The sequence below is a fragment of the Tympanuchus pallidicinctus genome, unplaced genomic scaffold, assembly GCF_026119805.1.
Source record: "Tympanuchus pallidicinctus isolate F22 unplaced genomic scaffold, pur_lepc_1.0 scaffold26, whole genome shotgun sequence".
NCBI lineage: Eukaryota > Metazoa > Chordata > Aves > Galliformes > Phasianidae > Tympanuchus > Tympanuchus pallidicinctus.
Genome location: NW_026294743.1, coordinates 4,033,236 through 4,046,496, shown reverse-complemented (window position 1 = coordinate 4,046,496; position 13,261 = coordinate 4,033,236). Strand labels below are relative to the sequence as shown.

General features: G+C 42.9%; 1 long non-coding RNA gene across 1 annotated transcript; it reads right to left on the bottom strand.

Annotated features, from left to right (window-relative positions):
- Window positions 1-3,788: 3,788 nt before the first annotated feature.
- LOC128084216 (uncharacterized) lies at window positions 3,789-11,491 on the bottom strand. The gene is made up of 3 exons (XR_008208388.1): window positions 8,482-11,491; window positions 5,742-6,728; window positions 3,789-5,480 (listed from the first exon to the last, which is right to left on the bottom strand). It is a non-coding gene; the product is annotated as an uncharacterized LOC128084216 (long non-coding RNA).
- Between the last annotated feature and the right edge of the window lie 1,770 nt (window positions 11,492-13,261).

The window sequence follows — 13,261 nt, the reverse complement described above, 5'->3', positions numbered from 1 at the left end:
TGGGAAACAAACCCCATGTATGAATTGATAAGCTGAAAACACAAGTGTCCGTGGTTCTGTGCAGATGTACAAGACAAGTCATCGGCATGCCTGAGCTGAGGTGGCAATGCTTGCACAAGTGTTTAAAATGATTCTAATTTCTAAGGCAGCGTACTCACTTTTAGTTTCCTCCTGCAGGGGAACACTGAGAAGATAGTGACTTTAACAGCAGACAGATCAAGAAGATAAAAAGGCAGCTATCTAAAGCATTACTCCAGTTTCCTAAATGCCATGCTTGAGCGCAAAGGAACTGGTCCTTGCAATCTGTCAAACATCTGAACCAACAACAGAATGATCTACTCTTATACTTTCTCTGTTGTTTCTCACTCAAACAGCTAAGGTCGTGGCTTGATAGAGCATATCCTACTGAGGATAATTTTTAATGTTACGATTGCCAAATGAGTGTTTCCTAACAAAGCAGTACTGAGGAATCTGGCCCTCACACTGAATGCATAAAAGACGTGAGTTGGAGTGCATTCGAAAGAAAAACAAACTGACAAACAAGGCAACTTGTTTATGACAACTGAAAGAATACAAACTGCGTTAGGGAGGGAGCAACAGATCACTGTTTTTTAAGTGCTTGCCTTCAGAAGCTGAGAGGAAACAAATACAGTGCCTAAAAGCCAGCTCCTCTTCAGAAAAATGACAGCTAGGTTTATATACTAGCAAAGACCTGCCCGTCTTGTATTCTGTACCTGACAGGGGGCTTGATTAGTCTTGGCTGCATAACCAAAGTTGAAGAGATGGAAACAGGACGCTTGCTAGTCCAGCAGCACTTACCAGTTTGTGAAACTGGCACCTGAGATAGAGTTTGTGATCAGCTTTATGTGGTCCAAAAACTTCCACAGTTGAGTCCATCTGCCAGTGGTCAGTTCCAGAAACAATCACTTTTTAGCTTGGCTAATATATCAAATACAAAATAATCTTACGTCACTGCAATGTCTTATATAGGACCAAGAAACAAACATGCCTTTCTGAATGTATTTAATTTATAGCTGCTTGTGTGCAATTTGTTAATATCATTGCTTAACTGCACAAAATTCCATTTTAATGTTCTTGGCTCCGGAATTAGGTTTTTTCCCCATATGAAATCTGTTGCTGTCATTGGCTCTGCCAAAGGCTGCTGACGTAACAGAATTAATCACCATAATCAGAGTAAAGAATTATTAATTTTCTCATTGAAGTGCCCTTTCTGTGCCAGTTTTTTGAGATCAATCCTCCGGAGTTAATGCATGTTCCTATCATTCTGCAGTAAGAGAAGGCCGCGGCACAGATGCTCAGGATACCCGCTGTAATTTAGCAAGGTCACCGCTCAGTGGACAGAGGCATTTATTTGCAGTTTGTCTTCGGACTGCTCTTCATACCACTATACTATGAACCAGACTGGAAACAGAGCCGAGGTATTAGAACTGTGGTAGTTGGCCTTTGAAGGATCAGAACAAGCCGTTGTAAGCTGCTTTAAAGTAATCCGGTAGATTCAAGGTGGAAGAGACAAAAACAACTGCATTTTGTACTGAGGGGGTTGGTCATTCACAATGGTACAGGCAGGATGTGATGTTACAGGTTGCACTTTTTCGTCCTCATCTGTTTATTCAGTAAGGTTTAAGAGCACGGGAATAAGCACTTAGAGCTAAATTTCACAGAACTGCATCATTTTAGTTTGCAGCTAAAAATACTGTACTATTTATTGTGCCCGTGGTCCCTGAAAAAAAACAAGAGTTCTGGTCACCTCTGTAAGCTCCTTTCTGGCATTACAGTGTGTTACAATGGTGACATCGCCAGCTCTGGGAGTCGTTTGGTCAATCCTGTTGTAGTTACTGGTTTTGTTTCCAGCAAGTTGATGTGACGATCATTGTAATGTACCAAACAGTTTCAATTGCCAGCTGAAGAGACAGCAGCAGGCATGCTGCGGAGAACCAGAGGATGACATTTGCAAGTGCTTGAAGTCCTATCTCTTGAGCCAGCCTAATCAAGGTCCTGAGCCCATTTCTGGAGAAGCCAATGGCCAAGCTCCCATTTATTCAAGCGGGAGCAATTTAATACTCTTCAGTACGTCAAGTTCATCTTAAATTGCCAACAGGTGACAAGGAACAAAGCACAAGGATAAGCTTAAATGGAGAAGATGGAACAAAGCTTAACATGAGATCTATGTGCTATCATCACATAAACCTGTGAGTCGTAAGCTTTAACTGTTCTAATGAGGTGTTTTAAAGATTGAAGGAGGAAGCTGTTTGAAGCCAGAAGAGGTAGAATTCTGCGAAGTATTTAACAAGATGTGAAAATGTAATTATTCATCTCCTGAAAGTCTACGGGTAGCCAATAAATATTTGCTAAAAGCTCAGGGCAATTAGGGGACAGACAAATTTTATCATCTCTGCTTTGTAGGTATGTAAATAGAAAACACAGTAATTAACAAAATCACAGCCTGAGTGATCCAGTTGGCAACAGCCCTCAGCAGCTTGGCCTCTCCATCTCATACCAGGGAAACTCTAGAGTAAATATATTTTATAGCTAATGACACTTCTTCATTAAGTTTACACGTACTGTAATTAGCTACCATACATCTGAAATTTGAAGCAGAGTCTAGTTTTCTCTTTTAGCTTCCATAGTCAAAATAGCCATAAAAAAAAAATAAAAACCAAGAGAATGTCACAGACATGAGAATCATTCCATGAAAAAGCCATAGGTTTCCCTTTGCTGAATGAATGATGGGCTTACAAAGCCTGTTCTTTATCTTCTGCAGCTATTTGCTTGATTAAATACTGATGCAATTTGGAGGAAAAACAGAATTTCATTTCAACCTCTCACCAGATGAAGCTGCCCATAAAAACCCAGCTTTGATGTTTGTTTACAGCAATCCTATTTTTAAGTATCTTTTTTTTTTTTTTTTTTTTTAAGAAAAACATCTGTGATCCTTTTGTAGCTATCTCTATCCCCCCCGTTCTTCAACACTGAAATGTTTGCTACATTCTTTTTAAGCCCAGTTTTGGAGCCATACAGTGATTTTTCCAAAGGATTCCCCAGCCTTAACAGGCGTTGGAAATTCATTTCAGTTTCCTTCTGAAATGATAAATACTGAGTGCTTACAAGCTTAAGTATCATTCTGATTTCACCATGATGTTACATGACACCTTCTCAAGCTTCTAAGATTGATTTTCACTTTACAGAAGTAATAAGTAAATTTTATTTTTAATTTTTTTTGGAGAACTAGAATACCAAAGACCTGTCAGATTTCTTCAAGAAGGAATACAAACATTTTGCTGCTACAGCTGCTCAATGGTCTTCCTGCTATTTTATTTTTGGCACTAAGAAGTTCATTCTCTTGAAAGACCATCACTGTTAGTCGGGCAGGTAACCCTTGGGCTGCCTGCAGCCCGATTTGAGTTCAGCACTTGATTTGCATAGCAAAGACAATGACGAGCCCCTTTGAGATTTTCCCATCAGCAGGAGAGACGTACAAGGTCCTCAGCCTTGATGTCAGCATCCATTTGAAATGCTGTGCTCTTCTGCCAGTTCAAGATGGTAACAACTGAAATGTGACCTTACACTAGATTGCTTTGGAACCCAGCAGAAATTCAAATCCTGCAGCCTGTACAAGCCTTGAAATGTATCTTAGGTGGAAAAGCAACTCCTACTAAGGTGAATCCCATAAAGTTGGTATTTTGCCCTGGGGACAACAGACTGCATCTGCAACTGTATACAAAGTATTTATCATTACTTCTCCCTTACTAAAACAAATGAACAAAATCTATTGAGCATAGCTTTAAGTGAGAAAAAGAGACAGCATCAAAAAAAGTAAATAAAGATGTAAGAATATCAACAGCTGAAAACCAAAGGCGTGTTGAGCACATTGGAACAGAGGGTTGCAGAAACAATACCATATGCTCACAAACAGCTTCTCCTGCACCATCCTCTTAAGTCTAGAAGCACAGGCCAAAGAGGCATTATACAGAGTTTAACCTTGGGGCTTATGTTTGCCAAAGCACTATCAGTTCCAAGGGAAGTTCACAGGAAGCACAAAAGCACAGTATTTTAAGGGACATTTAGCACATACAAGCACCATGACTGGACTTGAAACATAAGGAATAATTTGGAAGCTAGATGATAAATTACACTCCTTGCATATTTCCCCTGCTTGCTTGACATGACATATATTTCAAAGTAAGATCCCATCACGACATTTACATACCAATGCTGCACAAACATACTCCTCTGATCTGCCACAAGAAATGATTCCCAACCAGATAGTGCCAGCATAAATCATAGAAGGTACCTCCTGAGTTTATCACACTTTTAAAAGAATACTCTTCTTTTGTCAAACACTTCACAGAGCCACCGGGACATTCACAGTTTAAGAAACCTTTCCAGCAAAGGACATATCTGACCTTAGCTTAAGTTAGTATGTTCTAGTCAGCAGAGTGGACCCATGCCCAAACAGTGCTGGTACTAGAATGCAAATGCACACCTACCATTCCCTGGACTCCTACATGGCTGCTGCACCACAAAATGCTCAGATCTCACCCCAAGCTCAGCCATAGCACTGCAAGATGCAGAAACAGGAACCTCACATGGCCCAGAGTAGCCACCCTTAAAAGCATGAGAGCTTACACTCATGGAAAACTTTACCACCAGCTTTCCCCCCACCTCCCCATGCCTGCAAAGCACCTTTGCTCATTGCCACTTGTAGAGAGTTACACCAGCACTTACCCCTGGGGAAAACAGCTCTGGAACAGGACCTCACATAATGCTCCTCTGCATCAGAGAACTCTCAGGGCTTCCTAATGCCCTGCTCCCACTGTTTATAACCTTCCTCCTCACCTGCTTCCTCAGGGCCTGCTCTGATAGGCAAGCTGAGCAATGTCTCTCTGCAGCTTGTCTCCAGCATCAGCAAGCCCTGTAATTACCCCAGCCTACTTACTTTCTTACATTGTATCTAAAACGAATTTGCAAATTATACATATTTTCTACTGACCCTAGATGGTGATTCAGGAAAATACTAATACTTGTTACAGTGCCTTCATAATATATTAATGTGACTATCTCAGAACCAAAGTGTAACCTCATGGTCTTTTATATGCTGTAATTTGTCTTTGGGAGTTGAAAAAAACATCACAGCTGTATCAAAGTATTAAGAGCAAAAATGAACCACAGCGCATACAATGCCACTTAAACACGTCCAAAAATCTTTGCCTCATTGGAGATTTTTGGTTCTCGTGTGCTCAGTTTGCTCCCAGCTTTATACAGAACGTTAAAAGGTCTTCCCACTTGCTCTGTTGCTGGCCTCGTAAGCTGCAGCCCAGCAGGGGAGCACATCCTGGGGTGACAGATGCTTCTGGAGCTGACGGAGAAGTGCCATTCGTACCAATCAGTGATCTGACCCACGAAGCTGCAGGACGTGCAATTCTTTTTCCAGCCAAGCTCAGCTCCTTTGGTGAAATATCCTGAAGTGAAAACAAAAGCCAAATGATCTGTTGTGCTCTTTACTGGAGTAATTACAGTGTTGGCATTTTGAGGTATATGGAATGCTGTCAAACTAAATTTAATAAACCATGTAAAGGATGGGTATTGTGTAGATTTTCCTGAATCTGCTTATTCCAGCCACCAGCTCCCTGCTGTATGAAACTCCATGGGCTGTTATACTCATCCCAGTCCTTTCACCTCCTGGTAAAAACCCCACTGCCACCTACTCCCTGTTAGATTACCTTGAATTGAAGCTTGATACCCAGGAAGCATTGACTGTGCTAGGATGAAGCCATGAAGTTTGTAGGCTGAGTAAGTGTGGTCTTCAGACACTTTGGCTAAGCTTGTGGGAGTTCCTGGGGTTGTTTGTTGGCTGCCAGCTGTGGGGTTCAGTCATCTGTAGGCTACACCTGGGGATCACACCTTTGTTTTCCCCTTTCTTACATGTCAGTGCTCCTTCTGGCACCAATACTGATCATTTAGTGCTTCAGATTTTGATGTCCTGTGGGTTGATTTTGCAGCATGGGAAGTGACAGAGAGCCCAAGAATAATTTGCTTTTATTTACACATCACTGGCAGCTGGGAGCAGCAGAAGGCAATTCCTAGCTCAGCAGTCTCAGCCCAGCACCAGTGCCTGATTTCCAGGGAGCCATTTCTGCCTGAAGAATTGAGTCTAATGAAGGCCCAAGGCAGAGAACACACACTCCCACTGCTTGCAAAACCGTCTTCTCCCTCAAGCAATGCCTCCCTGCACAGAGCCTAGCAGACCAAAGCTAGTGGCACCCTATGTCCCTATGTGAAACTAAATAGAAAGAGCATTACAGAAAGCCTTTTGCATGCTTTGTTTTCCCTGTAACAAACAACAGAATTTCTCAGCTCCTGAAATACAAAAATACTGAATATTTGCAGAGATAGTATTAGTGGTTATGGGCTAAAGAAACCCTAATTTAAGGTTCTGGACAGATTGCCTTTTTGTTTAGTGTAGGGAATAAGCAAAGGATAACCACCCACCCATCCTTTAAACAAAGGGAACAGTGCAATCACAGTGCTGAGACACAGTGTTGTCTTCCAGCAGTTACTGCTCAAACAACAAAATACATCTCTTCTAAGTGACCAATCTTAAAAAAGGTTTTCCAAACTCAGCTTTCACAAACAGTGAGAGACCTCCAGTGCCATCTCCATGATGCTTCTGGTACCCTAGCTGAGCTGTTTGCTTTTGCAACCATGCTCTGCAGGGAAAAGCAAATTGATGCAATGCTTGACTGAAGGAAGGCCTTTTTGGAAGACTGAGCAGAGGTGGCAGGGGGAGGATTTCCCAGGTCTGCTGTATATGTTGAGGTGTGAGAATTGTATGCCTTCCACAATTGTTCAGATTAATCCTGAGATATGACTGCACCAGATCCCTGCTCTTTGTTCTTATTCCCACCACGAACACAGACATTTTTAATTTCACTCTTGCGTTATGTTAGCCACCATGAATTTTTCTGTCATGGCCAAAAGGGTGAAGGTGTTTTTCCACCTGTGCCTGCAAGCCATACAAACTCGAGCCTTTGGTATAAATAAACCTGAGCGACAAGATCCAGCAGATCTGCAGAATTTTCTGCCTTTACCACCATTGCTAATCCACACGCTATGGAGTTATCAGCGTAAGACTAATAAAGCAGAGAGTTCTATAAAAGTGGCAAGTGAGTCATTGCAATTGCTTCAGGCAGTGTAACCTACTTCTGCATTCAGACACAGATGGGAAAGATTTATTCATTGTCTCCATTTTAGGTGCCTGGAAAGAAAGGCAAAGCACAAAAGGAATCTTGCTTCCTCTCCAGTTTGTCCTCCCCTTCAACCCCAGCAGCAAAAAATAACAAATCAGTTTCCTTTAAAGGAGAGGGATGTCAATGGGACTGCACTGCAAGGCGAAATAGAACTTCATTAACTAAAATTATGTTGCAGTTTAAGGGGGAAGCATAACAGTCTAAAGACATTGTGAATTTCAGAAACCCGGAATATAATCATTTTAAGATATATTTCATATTTATTAGATCAGGAAAATGTGTTACTTTAGAGATAAGGCAAAAGTTTTCATAGTGAGAGATGTTTTCTGGCCTCCCTCTGTTCTAAGTAATGTAGCACCCAAGGGTTCTGCTTGTTTATTAAAGGCATCTGGTTTATTTCCAGAATAAAAATAAAAAACAAACAAAAAAAAACCCACCTTATCAAAATGTATGGCAGAACTGAAAGGACAGGGTTATTTAAGTGTGTGCAATGGCTGGGCTCTGGCCCTCCCCTCTCTGAACGTGGCTGTTGCTCACACTGGCAGCTGAGCTAACTCCTAGAGCTTTACTGAGTGAGAGGCGTGGAATGTATCTGCTGTGCAGTTCACAAGTCTGGTTTTAGCTTGTGCAAACAAACCTGAACGAGCTGTAAAGCAGGATCAAAACGACCTAAAGCCGCTGGATGAGCTCTCAGCTGCCTGAGCCCAAAGTGCCCCAGCAGTAGGCAGAAACCAGGCCAGGTAGTGGGACACGCTTTGGGTACATCTGTATGGGGCAGCATGGGCCCGAGGTGCCCAAGATCTGATAGGGTTCTGACTTGTGTATGTTGCTGCTTTCTGCCCCAAACCTTACCCAACTGGATTCTAAGAAATTGTGTTATTTGCCTGGCATATTTGAGTACCCACTGTATCTGTCACCAATGGAAGGTGCAGTGCTTCTGCACACAGATCGTGTCGTGCACGGTAAGGCAAACACTGTCAACACCTGAACTGATGTTGTAAGGCTGCAACCGTGACTTCTTGACCTACTCACAGCAGGAAAGGAAGCCTTGGCCAGAAGAGACCAAGCCAGACTGGATATGCTGTGCTTCAGCACCAGCAGGAGAGGAGACCAGAATGCCACACCCCGGGAACATCAATCTTAGAGCAGGAGCCACACGATTGCCCTCCAGGAGTGCTTTGAACACATCAGATTTTGCAAGCATCATACTTACCGTGCCTGTAACGTGGTGATCACCTGGGTCAGTGCCCAGCTGAGGCACACTAATCTTAACAAGCTCCTTGCTATGCTTGGGTAAGACTCCTTACTAGGGCAAAACTCCTGATCCAGCATATCTTTTCTTGAATATACAGTGAAGAGAGAGTCCATACTCTGGGCAACTGCTGCTTAAAAATTCATCTTGTTTTTCAAATCCCAGTATGTCCAGTGTGGAGGGAAAGGCAGAGAGGTACCTAACAGTCTTCAGATGTGTTTCAATTCCCTTGTCATTTCATGAAACCTGAAGCCAGAATACTATGAAAAGTGCATTTGAGGTTTGAGTTTTCTTTCTTTTCAACAGCTCACTGCCTGCTTTTTATGTTTACTGAGCTTTTGGCTGTAAAAATATAGCTGCAGCACACGGTTGAGAGATTTTTCTCATTCTGCAGTCTCTGTCACAAAGGAATTCCTCCTCCAGACTCCTTTGCCTTCCATTCTGAGCTCCTCAGAGACCTCTGGTGCCATCCCTGGCAGCAGATCAAGGGGAAACAGCTTCAGTAGAACCTCTCATTTTACCAACAAAATATCATTGATCAACCATGTTCAGTGCCGGCAGCTTTTTGAATCTGGCGTTTTTTAATGCTCAGCTTCTGCTTTCATTCAAGTTTTAGGTATCCTATGTAAAGAAAGCCTCCTGAGAGGTTGGGGTTTTTTTCTTCTTTTTTTCTGTTGTTGTTCCATCCTCTGAGTTGAATTTGAAACAAAAACCTGCAGCTGAGTAGCCCTGAAAACATCAGTCCAAATCCATTTCAGGCCAAGCCTGGCAGGCCCTTTTCCTGCCCTTCAAGTCTGTAGGGAAGGCAGAAGAAAATATGCTGAAGCACCAGCTGAACAGTTGAACACCTGGCAGAGAGAGCTGCTCTGCTCAGAAGAGCAGCCACAGCACAGGCAGTCAACAGCTGCAGGAGAAAGGCAGTGACATCAGGATGCACTCCATTGAAAACTGGTAATTGATCTGTTCTGCCAGGACAGACTGAAACACCATGCTTCTGTGCTGGAGCTGCAAGCAAAGTGGGAATGACTGACTGTTAGAAATGCCATTTGCAGAATACCAATGCAGTGCCCTTTCTCCACTTAATAGAAATTCCATGTTTTTCATAGTGTAAGTGTCTGTGCAATCAGAATAAACCAAAACTCATTCAGAAAGCTATAGTAAACCCCAGCACTGAGAAAGGTATCCCCCACATGAGATCAGGCAGCCTTTTAGGAGTCCCCAATTTGCTACACTGCTACTGTATCTGGCTGAAATTCTTCACACGGGCATCTGAGCTGCCAGCGGTTCAGAGCATTGGACACACAGGGTTGGAGAAATCCATATTGGTGGGACAGACCCTGTCGTCAAACTCAGGGCAATCCTTTCAACTCAACTGGAGATATTCTGGATTTATATCTACATGCTGGCAGAGCTCAGCCTATTGCAGCGAAAGATTCTGATCTTTCTTTCATCCCCATGGGATATCGACTTCAGTAAAATACTCCATGCTTCATTTCCCAGTGTTGCAAAACAACTTAATGGATCATACACTTAGGGGAGCGTTTCCTGTCTAACTAGCTAACATCCTACCTCTCGTAGCACCAAAATGTCAGTGCCTTTAGCCTTTTCAAAGCATTTCCTCCAAGAGCCCACAAAGTAAAAAGGCAGCTTGCAGACTTCTTCAGTTAAGTCCAACCTTATGTCATCTTTGAGGGTGGCAGAAGGGTTACACAAAGCCCCCTTCACTTACCTTCCCTCTGAGCACTTAGCCCTCGATGACTGACGTTTTTTGTTTAGTGTGGCCCTGATCCTCTTCTTGCTAGCACAGATATCAAGCACAAAGCTTTGCTATAGCTGACGTCAGTGGCATTTTATCAGCCAAACAGCAGACGAAAGTGCAGGTACAGCTGACAGAGGAGGAAGGTTGTGCGAGCAAAAATATGCATTTGCTGTTACCAAAATGGAACTTATGCTTGTCTATTCGCAGCTACAGTCCTTTAAGGCATTACAGAACCCTGTGATAACCTAGATGTTAGAGACAGTATAATCACTTAGAGACTTAATGCACATAAACACATATAAAATTATTGTTTGCATTATTCCTGCACAGTCTTTGTACCGTATTACTGCATAAATCAGATCTATTTTACTTTCCTTTGCTAACCCTGGTACTCTTTTTGAAGCATCTCAGTGAATGAATATGTATTCCATATCCTTACAGCCTTAAAACCAATTTACTTGTACATTCACGGAAACATCTCCAAGAATTTTTTTGCTACAAAGCATATTATTCAAGACAGAAATGGAGGATTTGATGGCTGAGGATATGATTTCCAACCTGTAAGATGCATGACAAATCTGAGTACAAAGAGGCATGTCAGAGAAGAACAGCAAGTCTTAACAGGAAAACTCAAAGCTTATATATAGGTCCTGCACAATTTTGGTGGCAGCTGCAGTCCTCTGAAGATCATAATCTGTCCTGTCTTGCTCCTGCTGGTACCCAAGAGCATATGGCAGCCTTTGCATGGATGAAACACCACAAGTCATATCCATGCAGAAACCGGGAAAAAAATCAGTGGGATCATTTGGAGCATATGGATCCAACGAGGCTTGAAAGCCTGCCTGAGTGGAGGGGTAAGGCATGCTCAGCTGGTAGCGAATGGCTGTGTTTCTCAGAGAGGATGATCCTGTAAAAAGTGGGATGGAAACTGGTGTCTCCCAGAGGGATAACACTCATGCTAGCTGGAAGTGAAGGCTGCTTTATATTGAGAGGACGAACCAGAGGGAGTATGTGAGATGCTGCCTCAGTATTAAGCTCTAATTTAGCAGCCTCCTGTGGGGAAAAATCTGTGGCAGATTAGGGAGAAGTTGCATGGCAGACAACAGATGTGTTTACAAGTATTTTTCCTTTGATTATTTAGAGGCTTCTTGCAAAGCCACTCATACTTTGGTTTGAACACCACAGCAGACAAACACTGACTTCATAAAAGACTAAAAGGGGTATGAAGCACACGTGGAAGTTTTTCCTGCAAGGCCAAAATCCAATGGCAAAGAAAAAAATAGGTACACAGTTTTTGTTCATGATAACATAGAATCACAGAATCACAGAATTGTAGGGGTTGGAAGGGACCTCCAGAGATCATCGAGACCAACCCCCCTGCCAAACAGACTCCCTACACCAGGTCGCACAGGTAGGCATCCAGGCGAGACGTGAACATCTCCAGAGAAGGAGACTCCAGACCCCTCTGGGCAGCCTGTTCTGTCTGTGTTGGTTATCGTGCACCCAGAAAGCTGTCTTGCAGACAGGTTGCAGCTTTTTGCCATGTTCGTGTCTTTGACTGCATTTAGCATGTAGAACTGATTCTGTATGGGCACGTGGTATAGAGCCACCAGCCCTCACAATACAGAGCAGTTTGACAGTTCTTACTTGCTGCACAAAGGTCAGTCATGGCTCTCTGTACATGTCTATATTTCAATCCTGAACCAGCAGCCTTGCAGATGGATGTAGAGCTCATGTATGGCATGGACACCAGCAGTGCTGGGGAGGAGGGACTCTGTGGTGTCCAAGCGTGATTAGCTTTACTTCCAAAAGGGGAATTCAGAGAGAGAATGCATTGCAGCACTTGGTTCTGGCACTAGCTGTAATGTAGATGTCTGTCTAATGGGCACTGGCCTAAGACCAACAAAATGTGATTCAACAGGCCACTGAGCAGCTTCTCATGTTAATGACTTTTGAATGCCAGTGGCCTGAATTGCATCTGTATTTTATTAACACTGTTTACAGAGGGAGTAGAATTCCAGATGGAGCATAAAGTACCTTTTTTTTTCTTGTTTTTCCCATAATTGCAAATGCTTGAATTGTACTTGTAGCTGTTTTATGACTTGACATTGACCTTATACTCTTTGCATTTTCTACAGCGGAACACTGCAATTTCTAGGGAGTAGAAAGGTTATACAGATCTGGTCAATGCTTGTGTGATGCAAGTAAAAATAAAGTTGTGAGTGTTTAAGCAAGTATTTCTTTCCATTTGGTCTTAGAATTTTTATTGCTTCCAGACAGGTCACTTGAAGTGAAATAGTCCTTCACAGATCAAGCTATGGTTGCCCTACAGATGGCATAAAGACAGTGCTTTAAGGTCATCAGAGCCCTGAAGATGTTAGAGCAATCCAGATGATTTGCATCTCTAAGGGAAAGGCTTTTATTTTTGAACTGTTCACCTAATATTGATTTGAAAATGTACCTTTTTAAAAATTATTTTTGTCATGAAAATGCCTGTCTCAAGAAGTAGAAAAAGCCTCATTTCCAACCTTGATGTGTCACATGTCCAGCAGCTCCCTGACCCGCTGCACTTTGGGTGGCAATGATAGCAAAGAAAGAAAGGAGCACTTTGGGCCTCGGAGCTACCATTGATCTCGGACACGGTGGGGGAAGGAGGTGGATGTCTCAACTCCAGCTCAAGGGACCAGATGCAATGTCTGCTTTACACTGTGCTCTCCGATGGGAAGGCAGCCACTTCCATGGGCAGCTCTGGAGTGGAGGAGACTTTTTTCACCTTCCTCCTTGCTGCTAGTGGGGAATGCTGTGCAGCCTCCTGAATGTCTGAATGCTAACTGTGTGTATTACTGATGCTCCTGCACCATCCACTGCCATGATAGGAGAGGCAGTGCCTCAGCTTCCATCTGCACCTTCTCTTTTAGCAGTGACCTCATGGTGTGAGGGGAAAGGACGCAAATGCAGATCAAAAACTCTTCAAGAATGGCA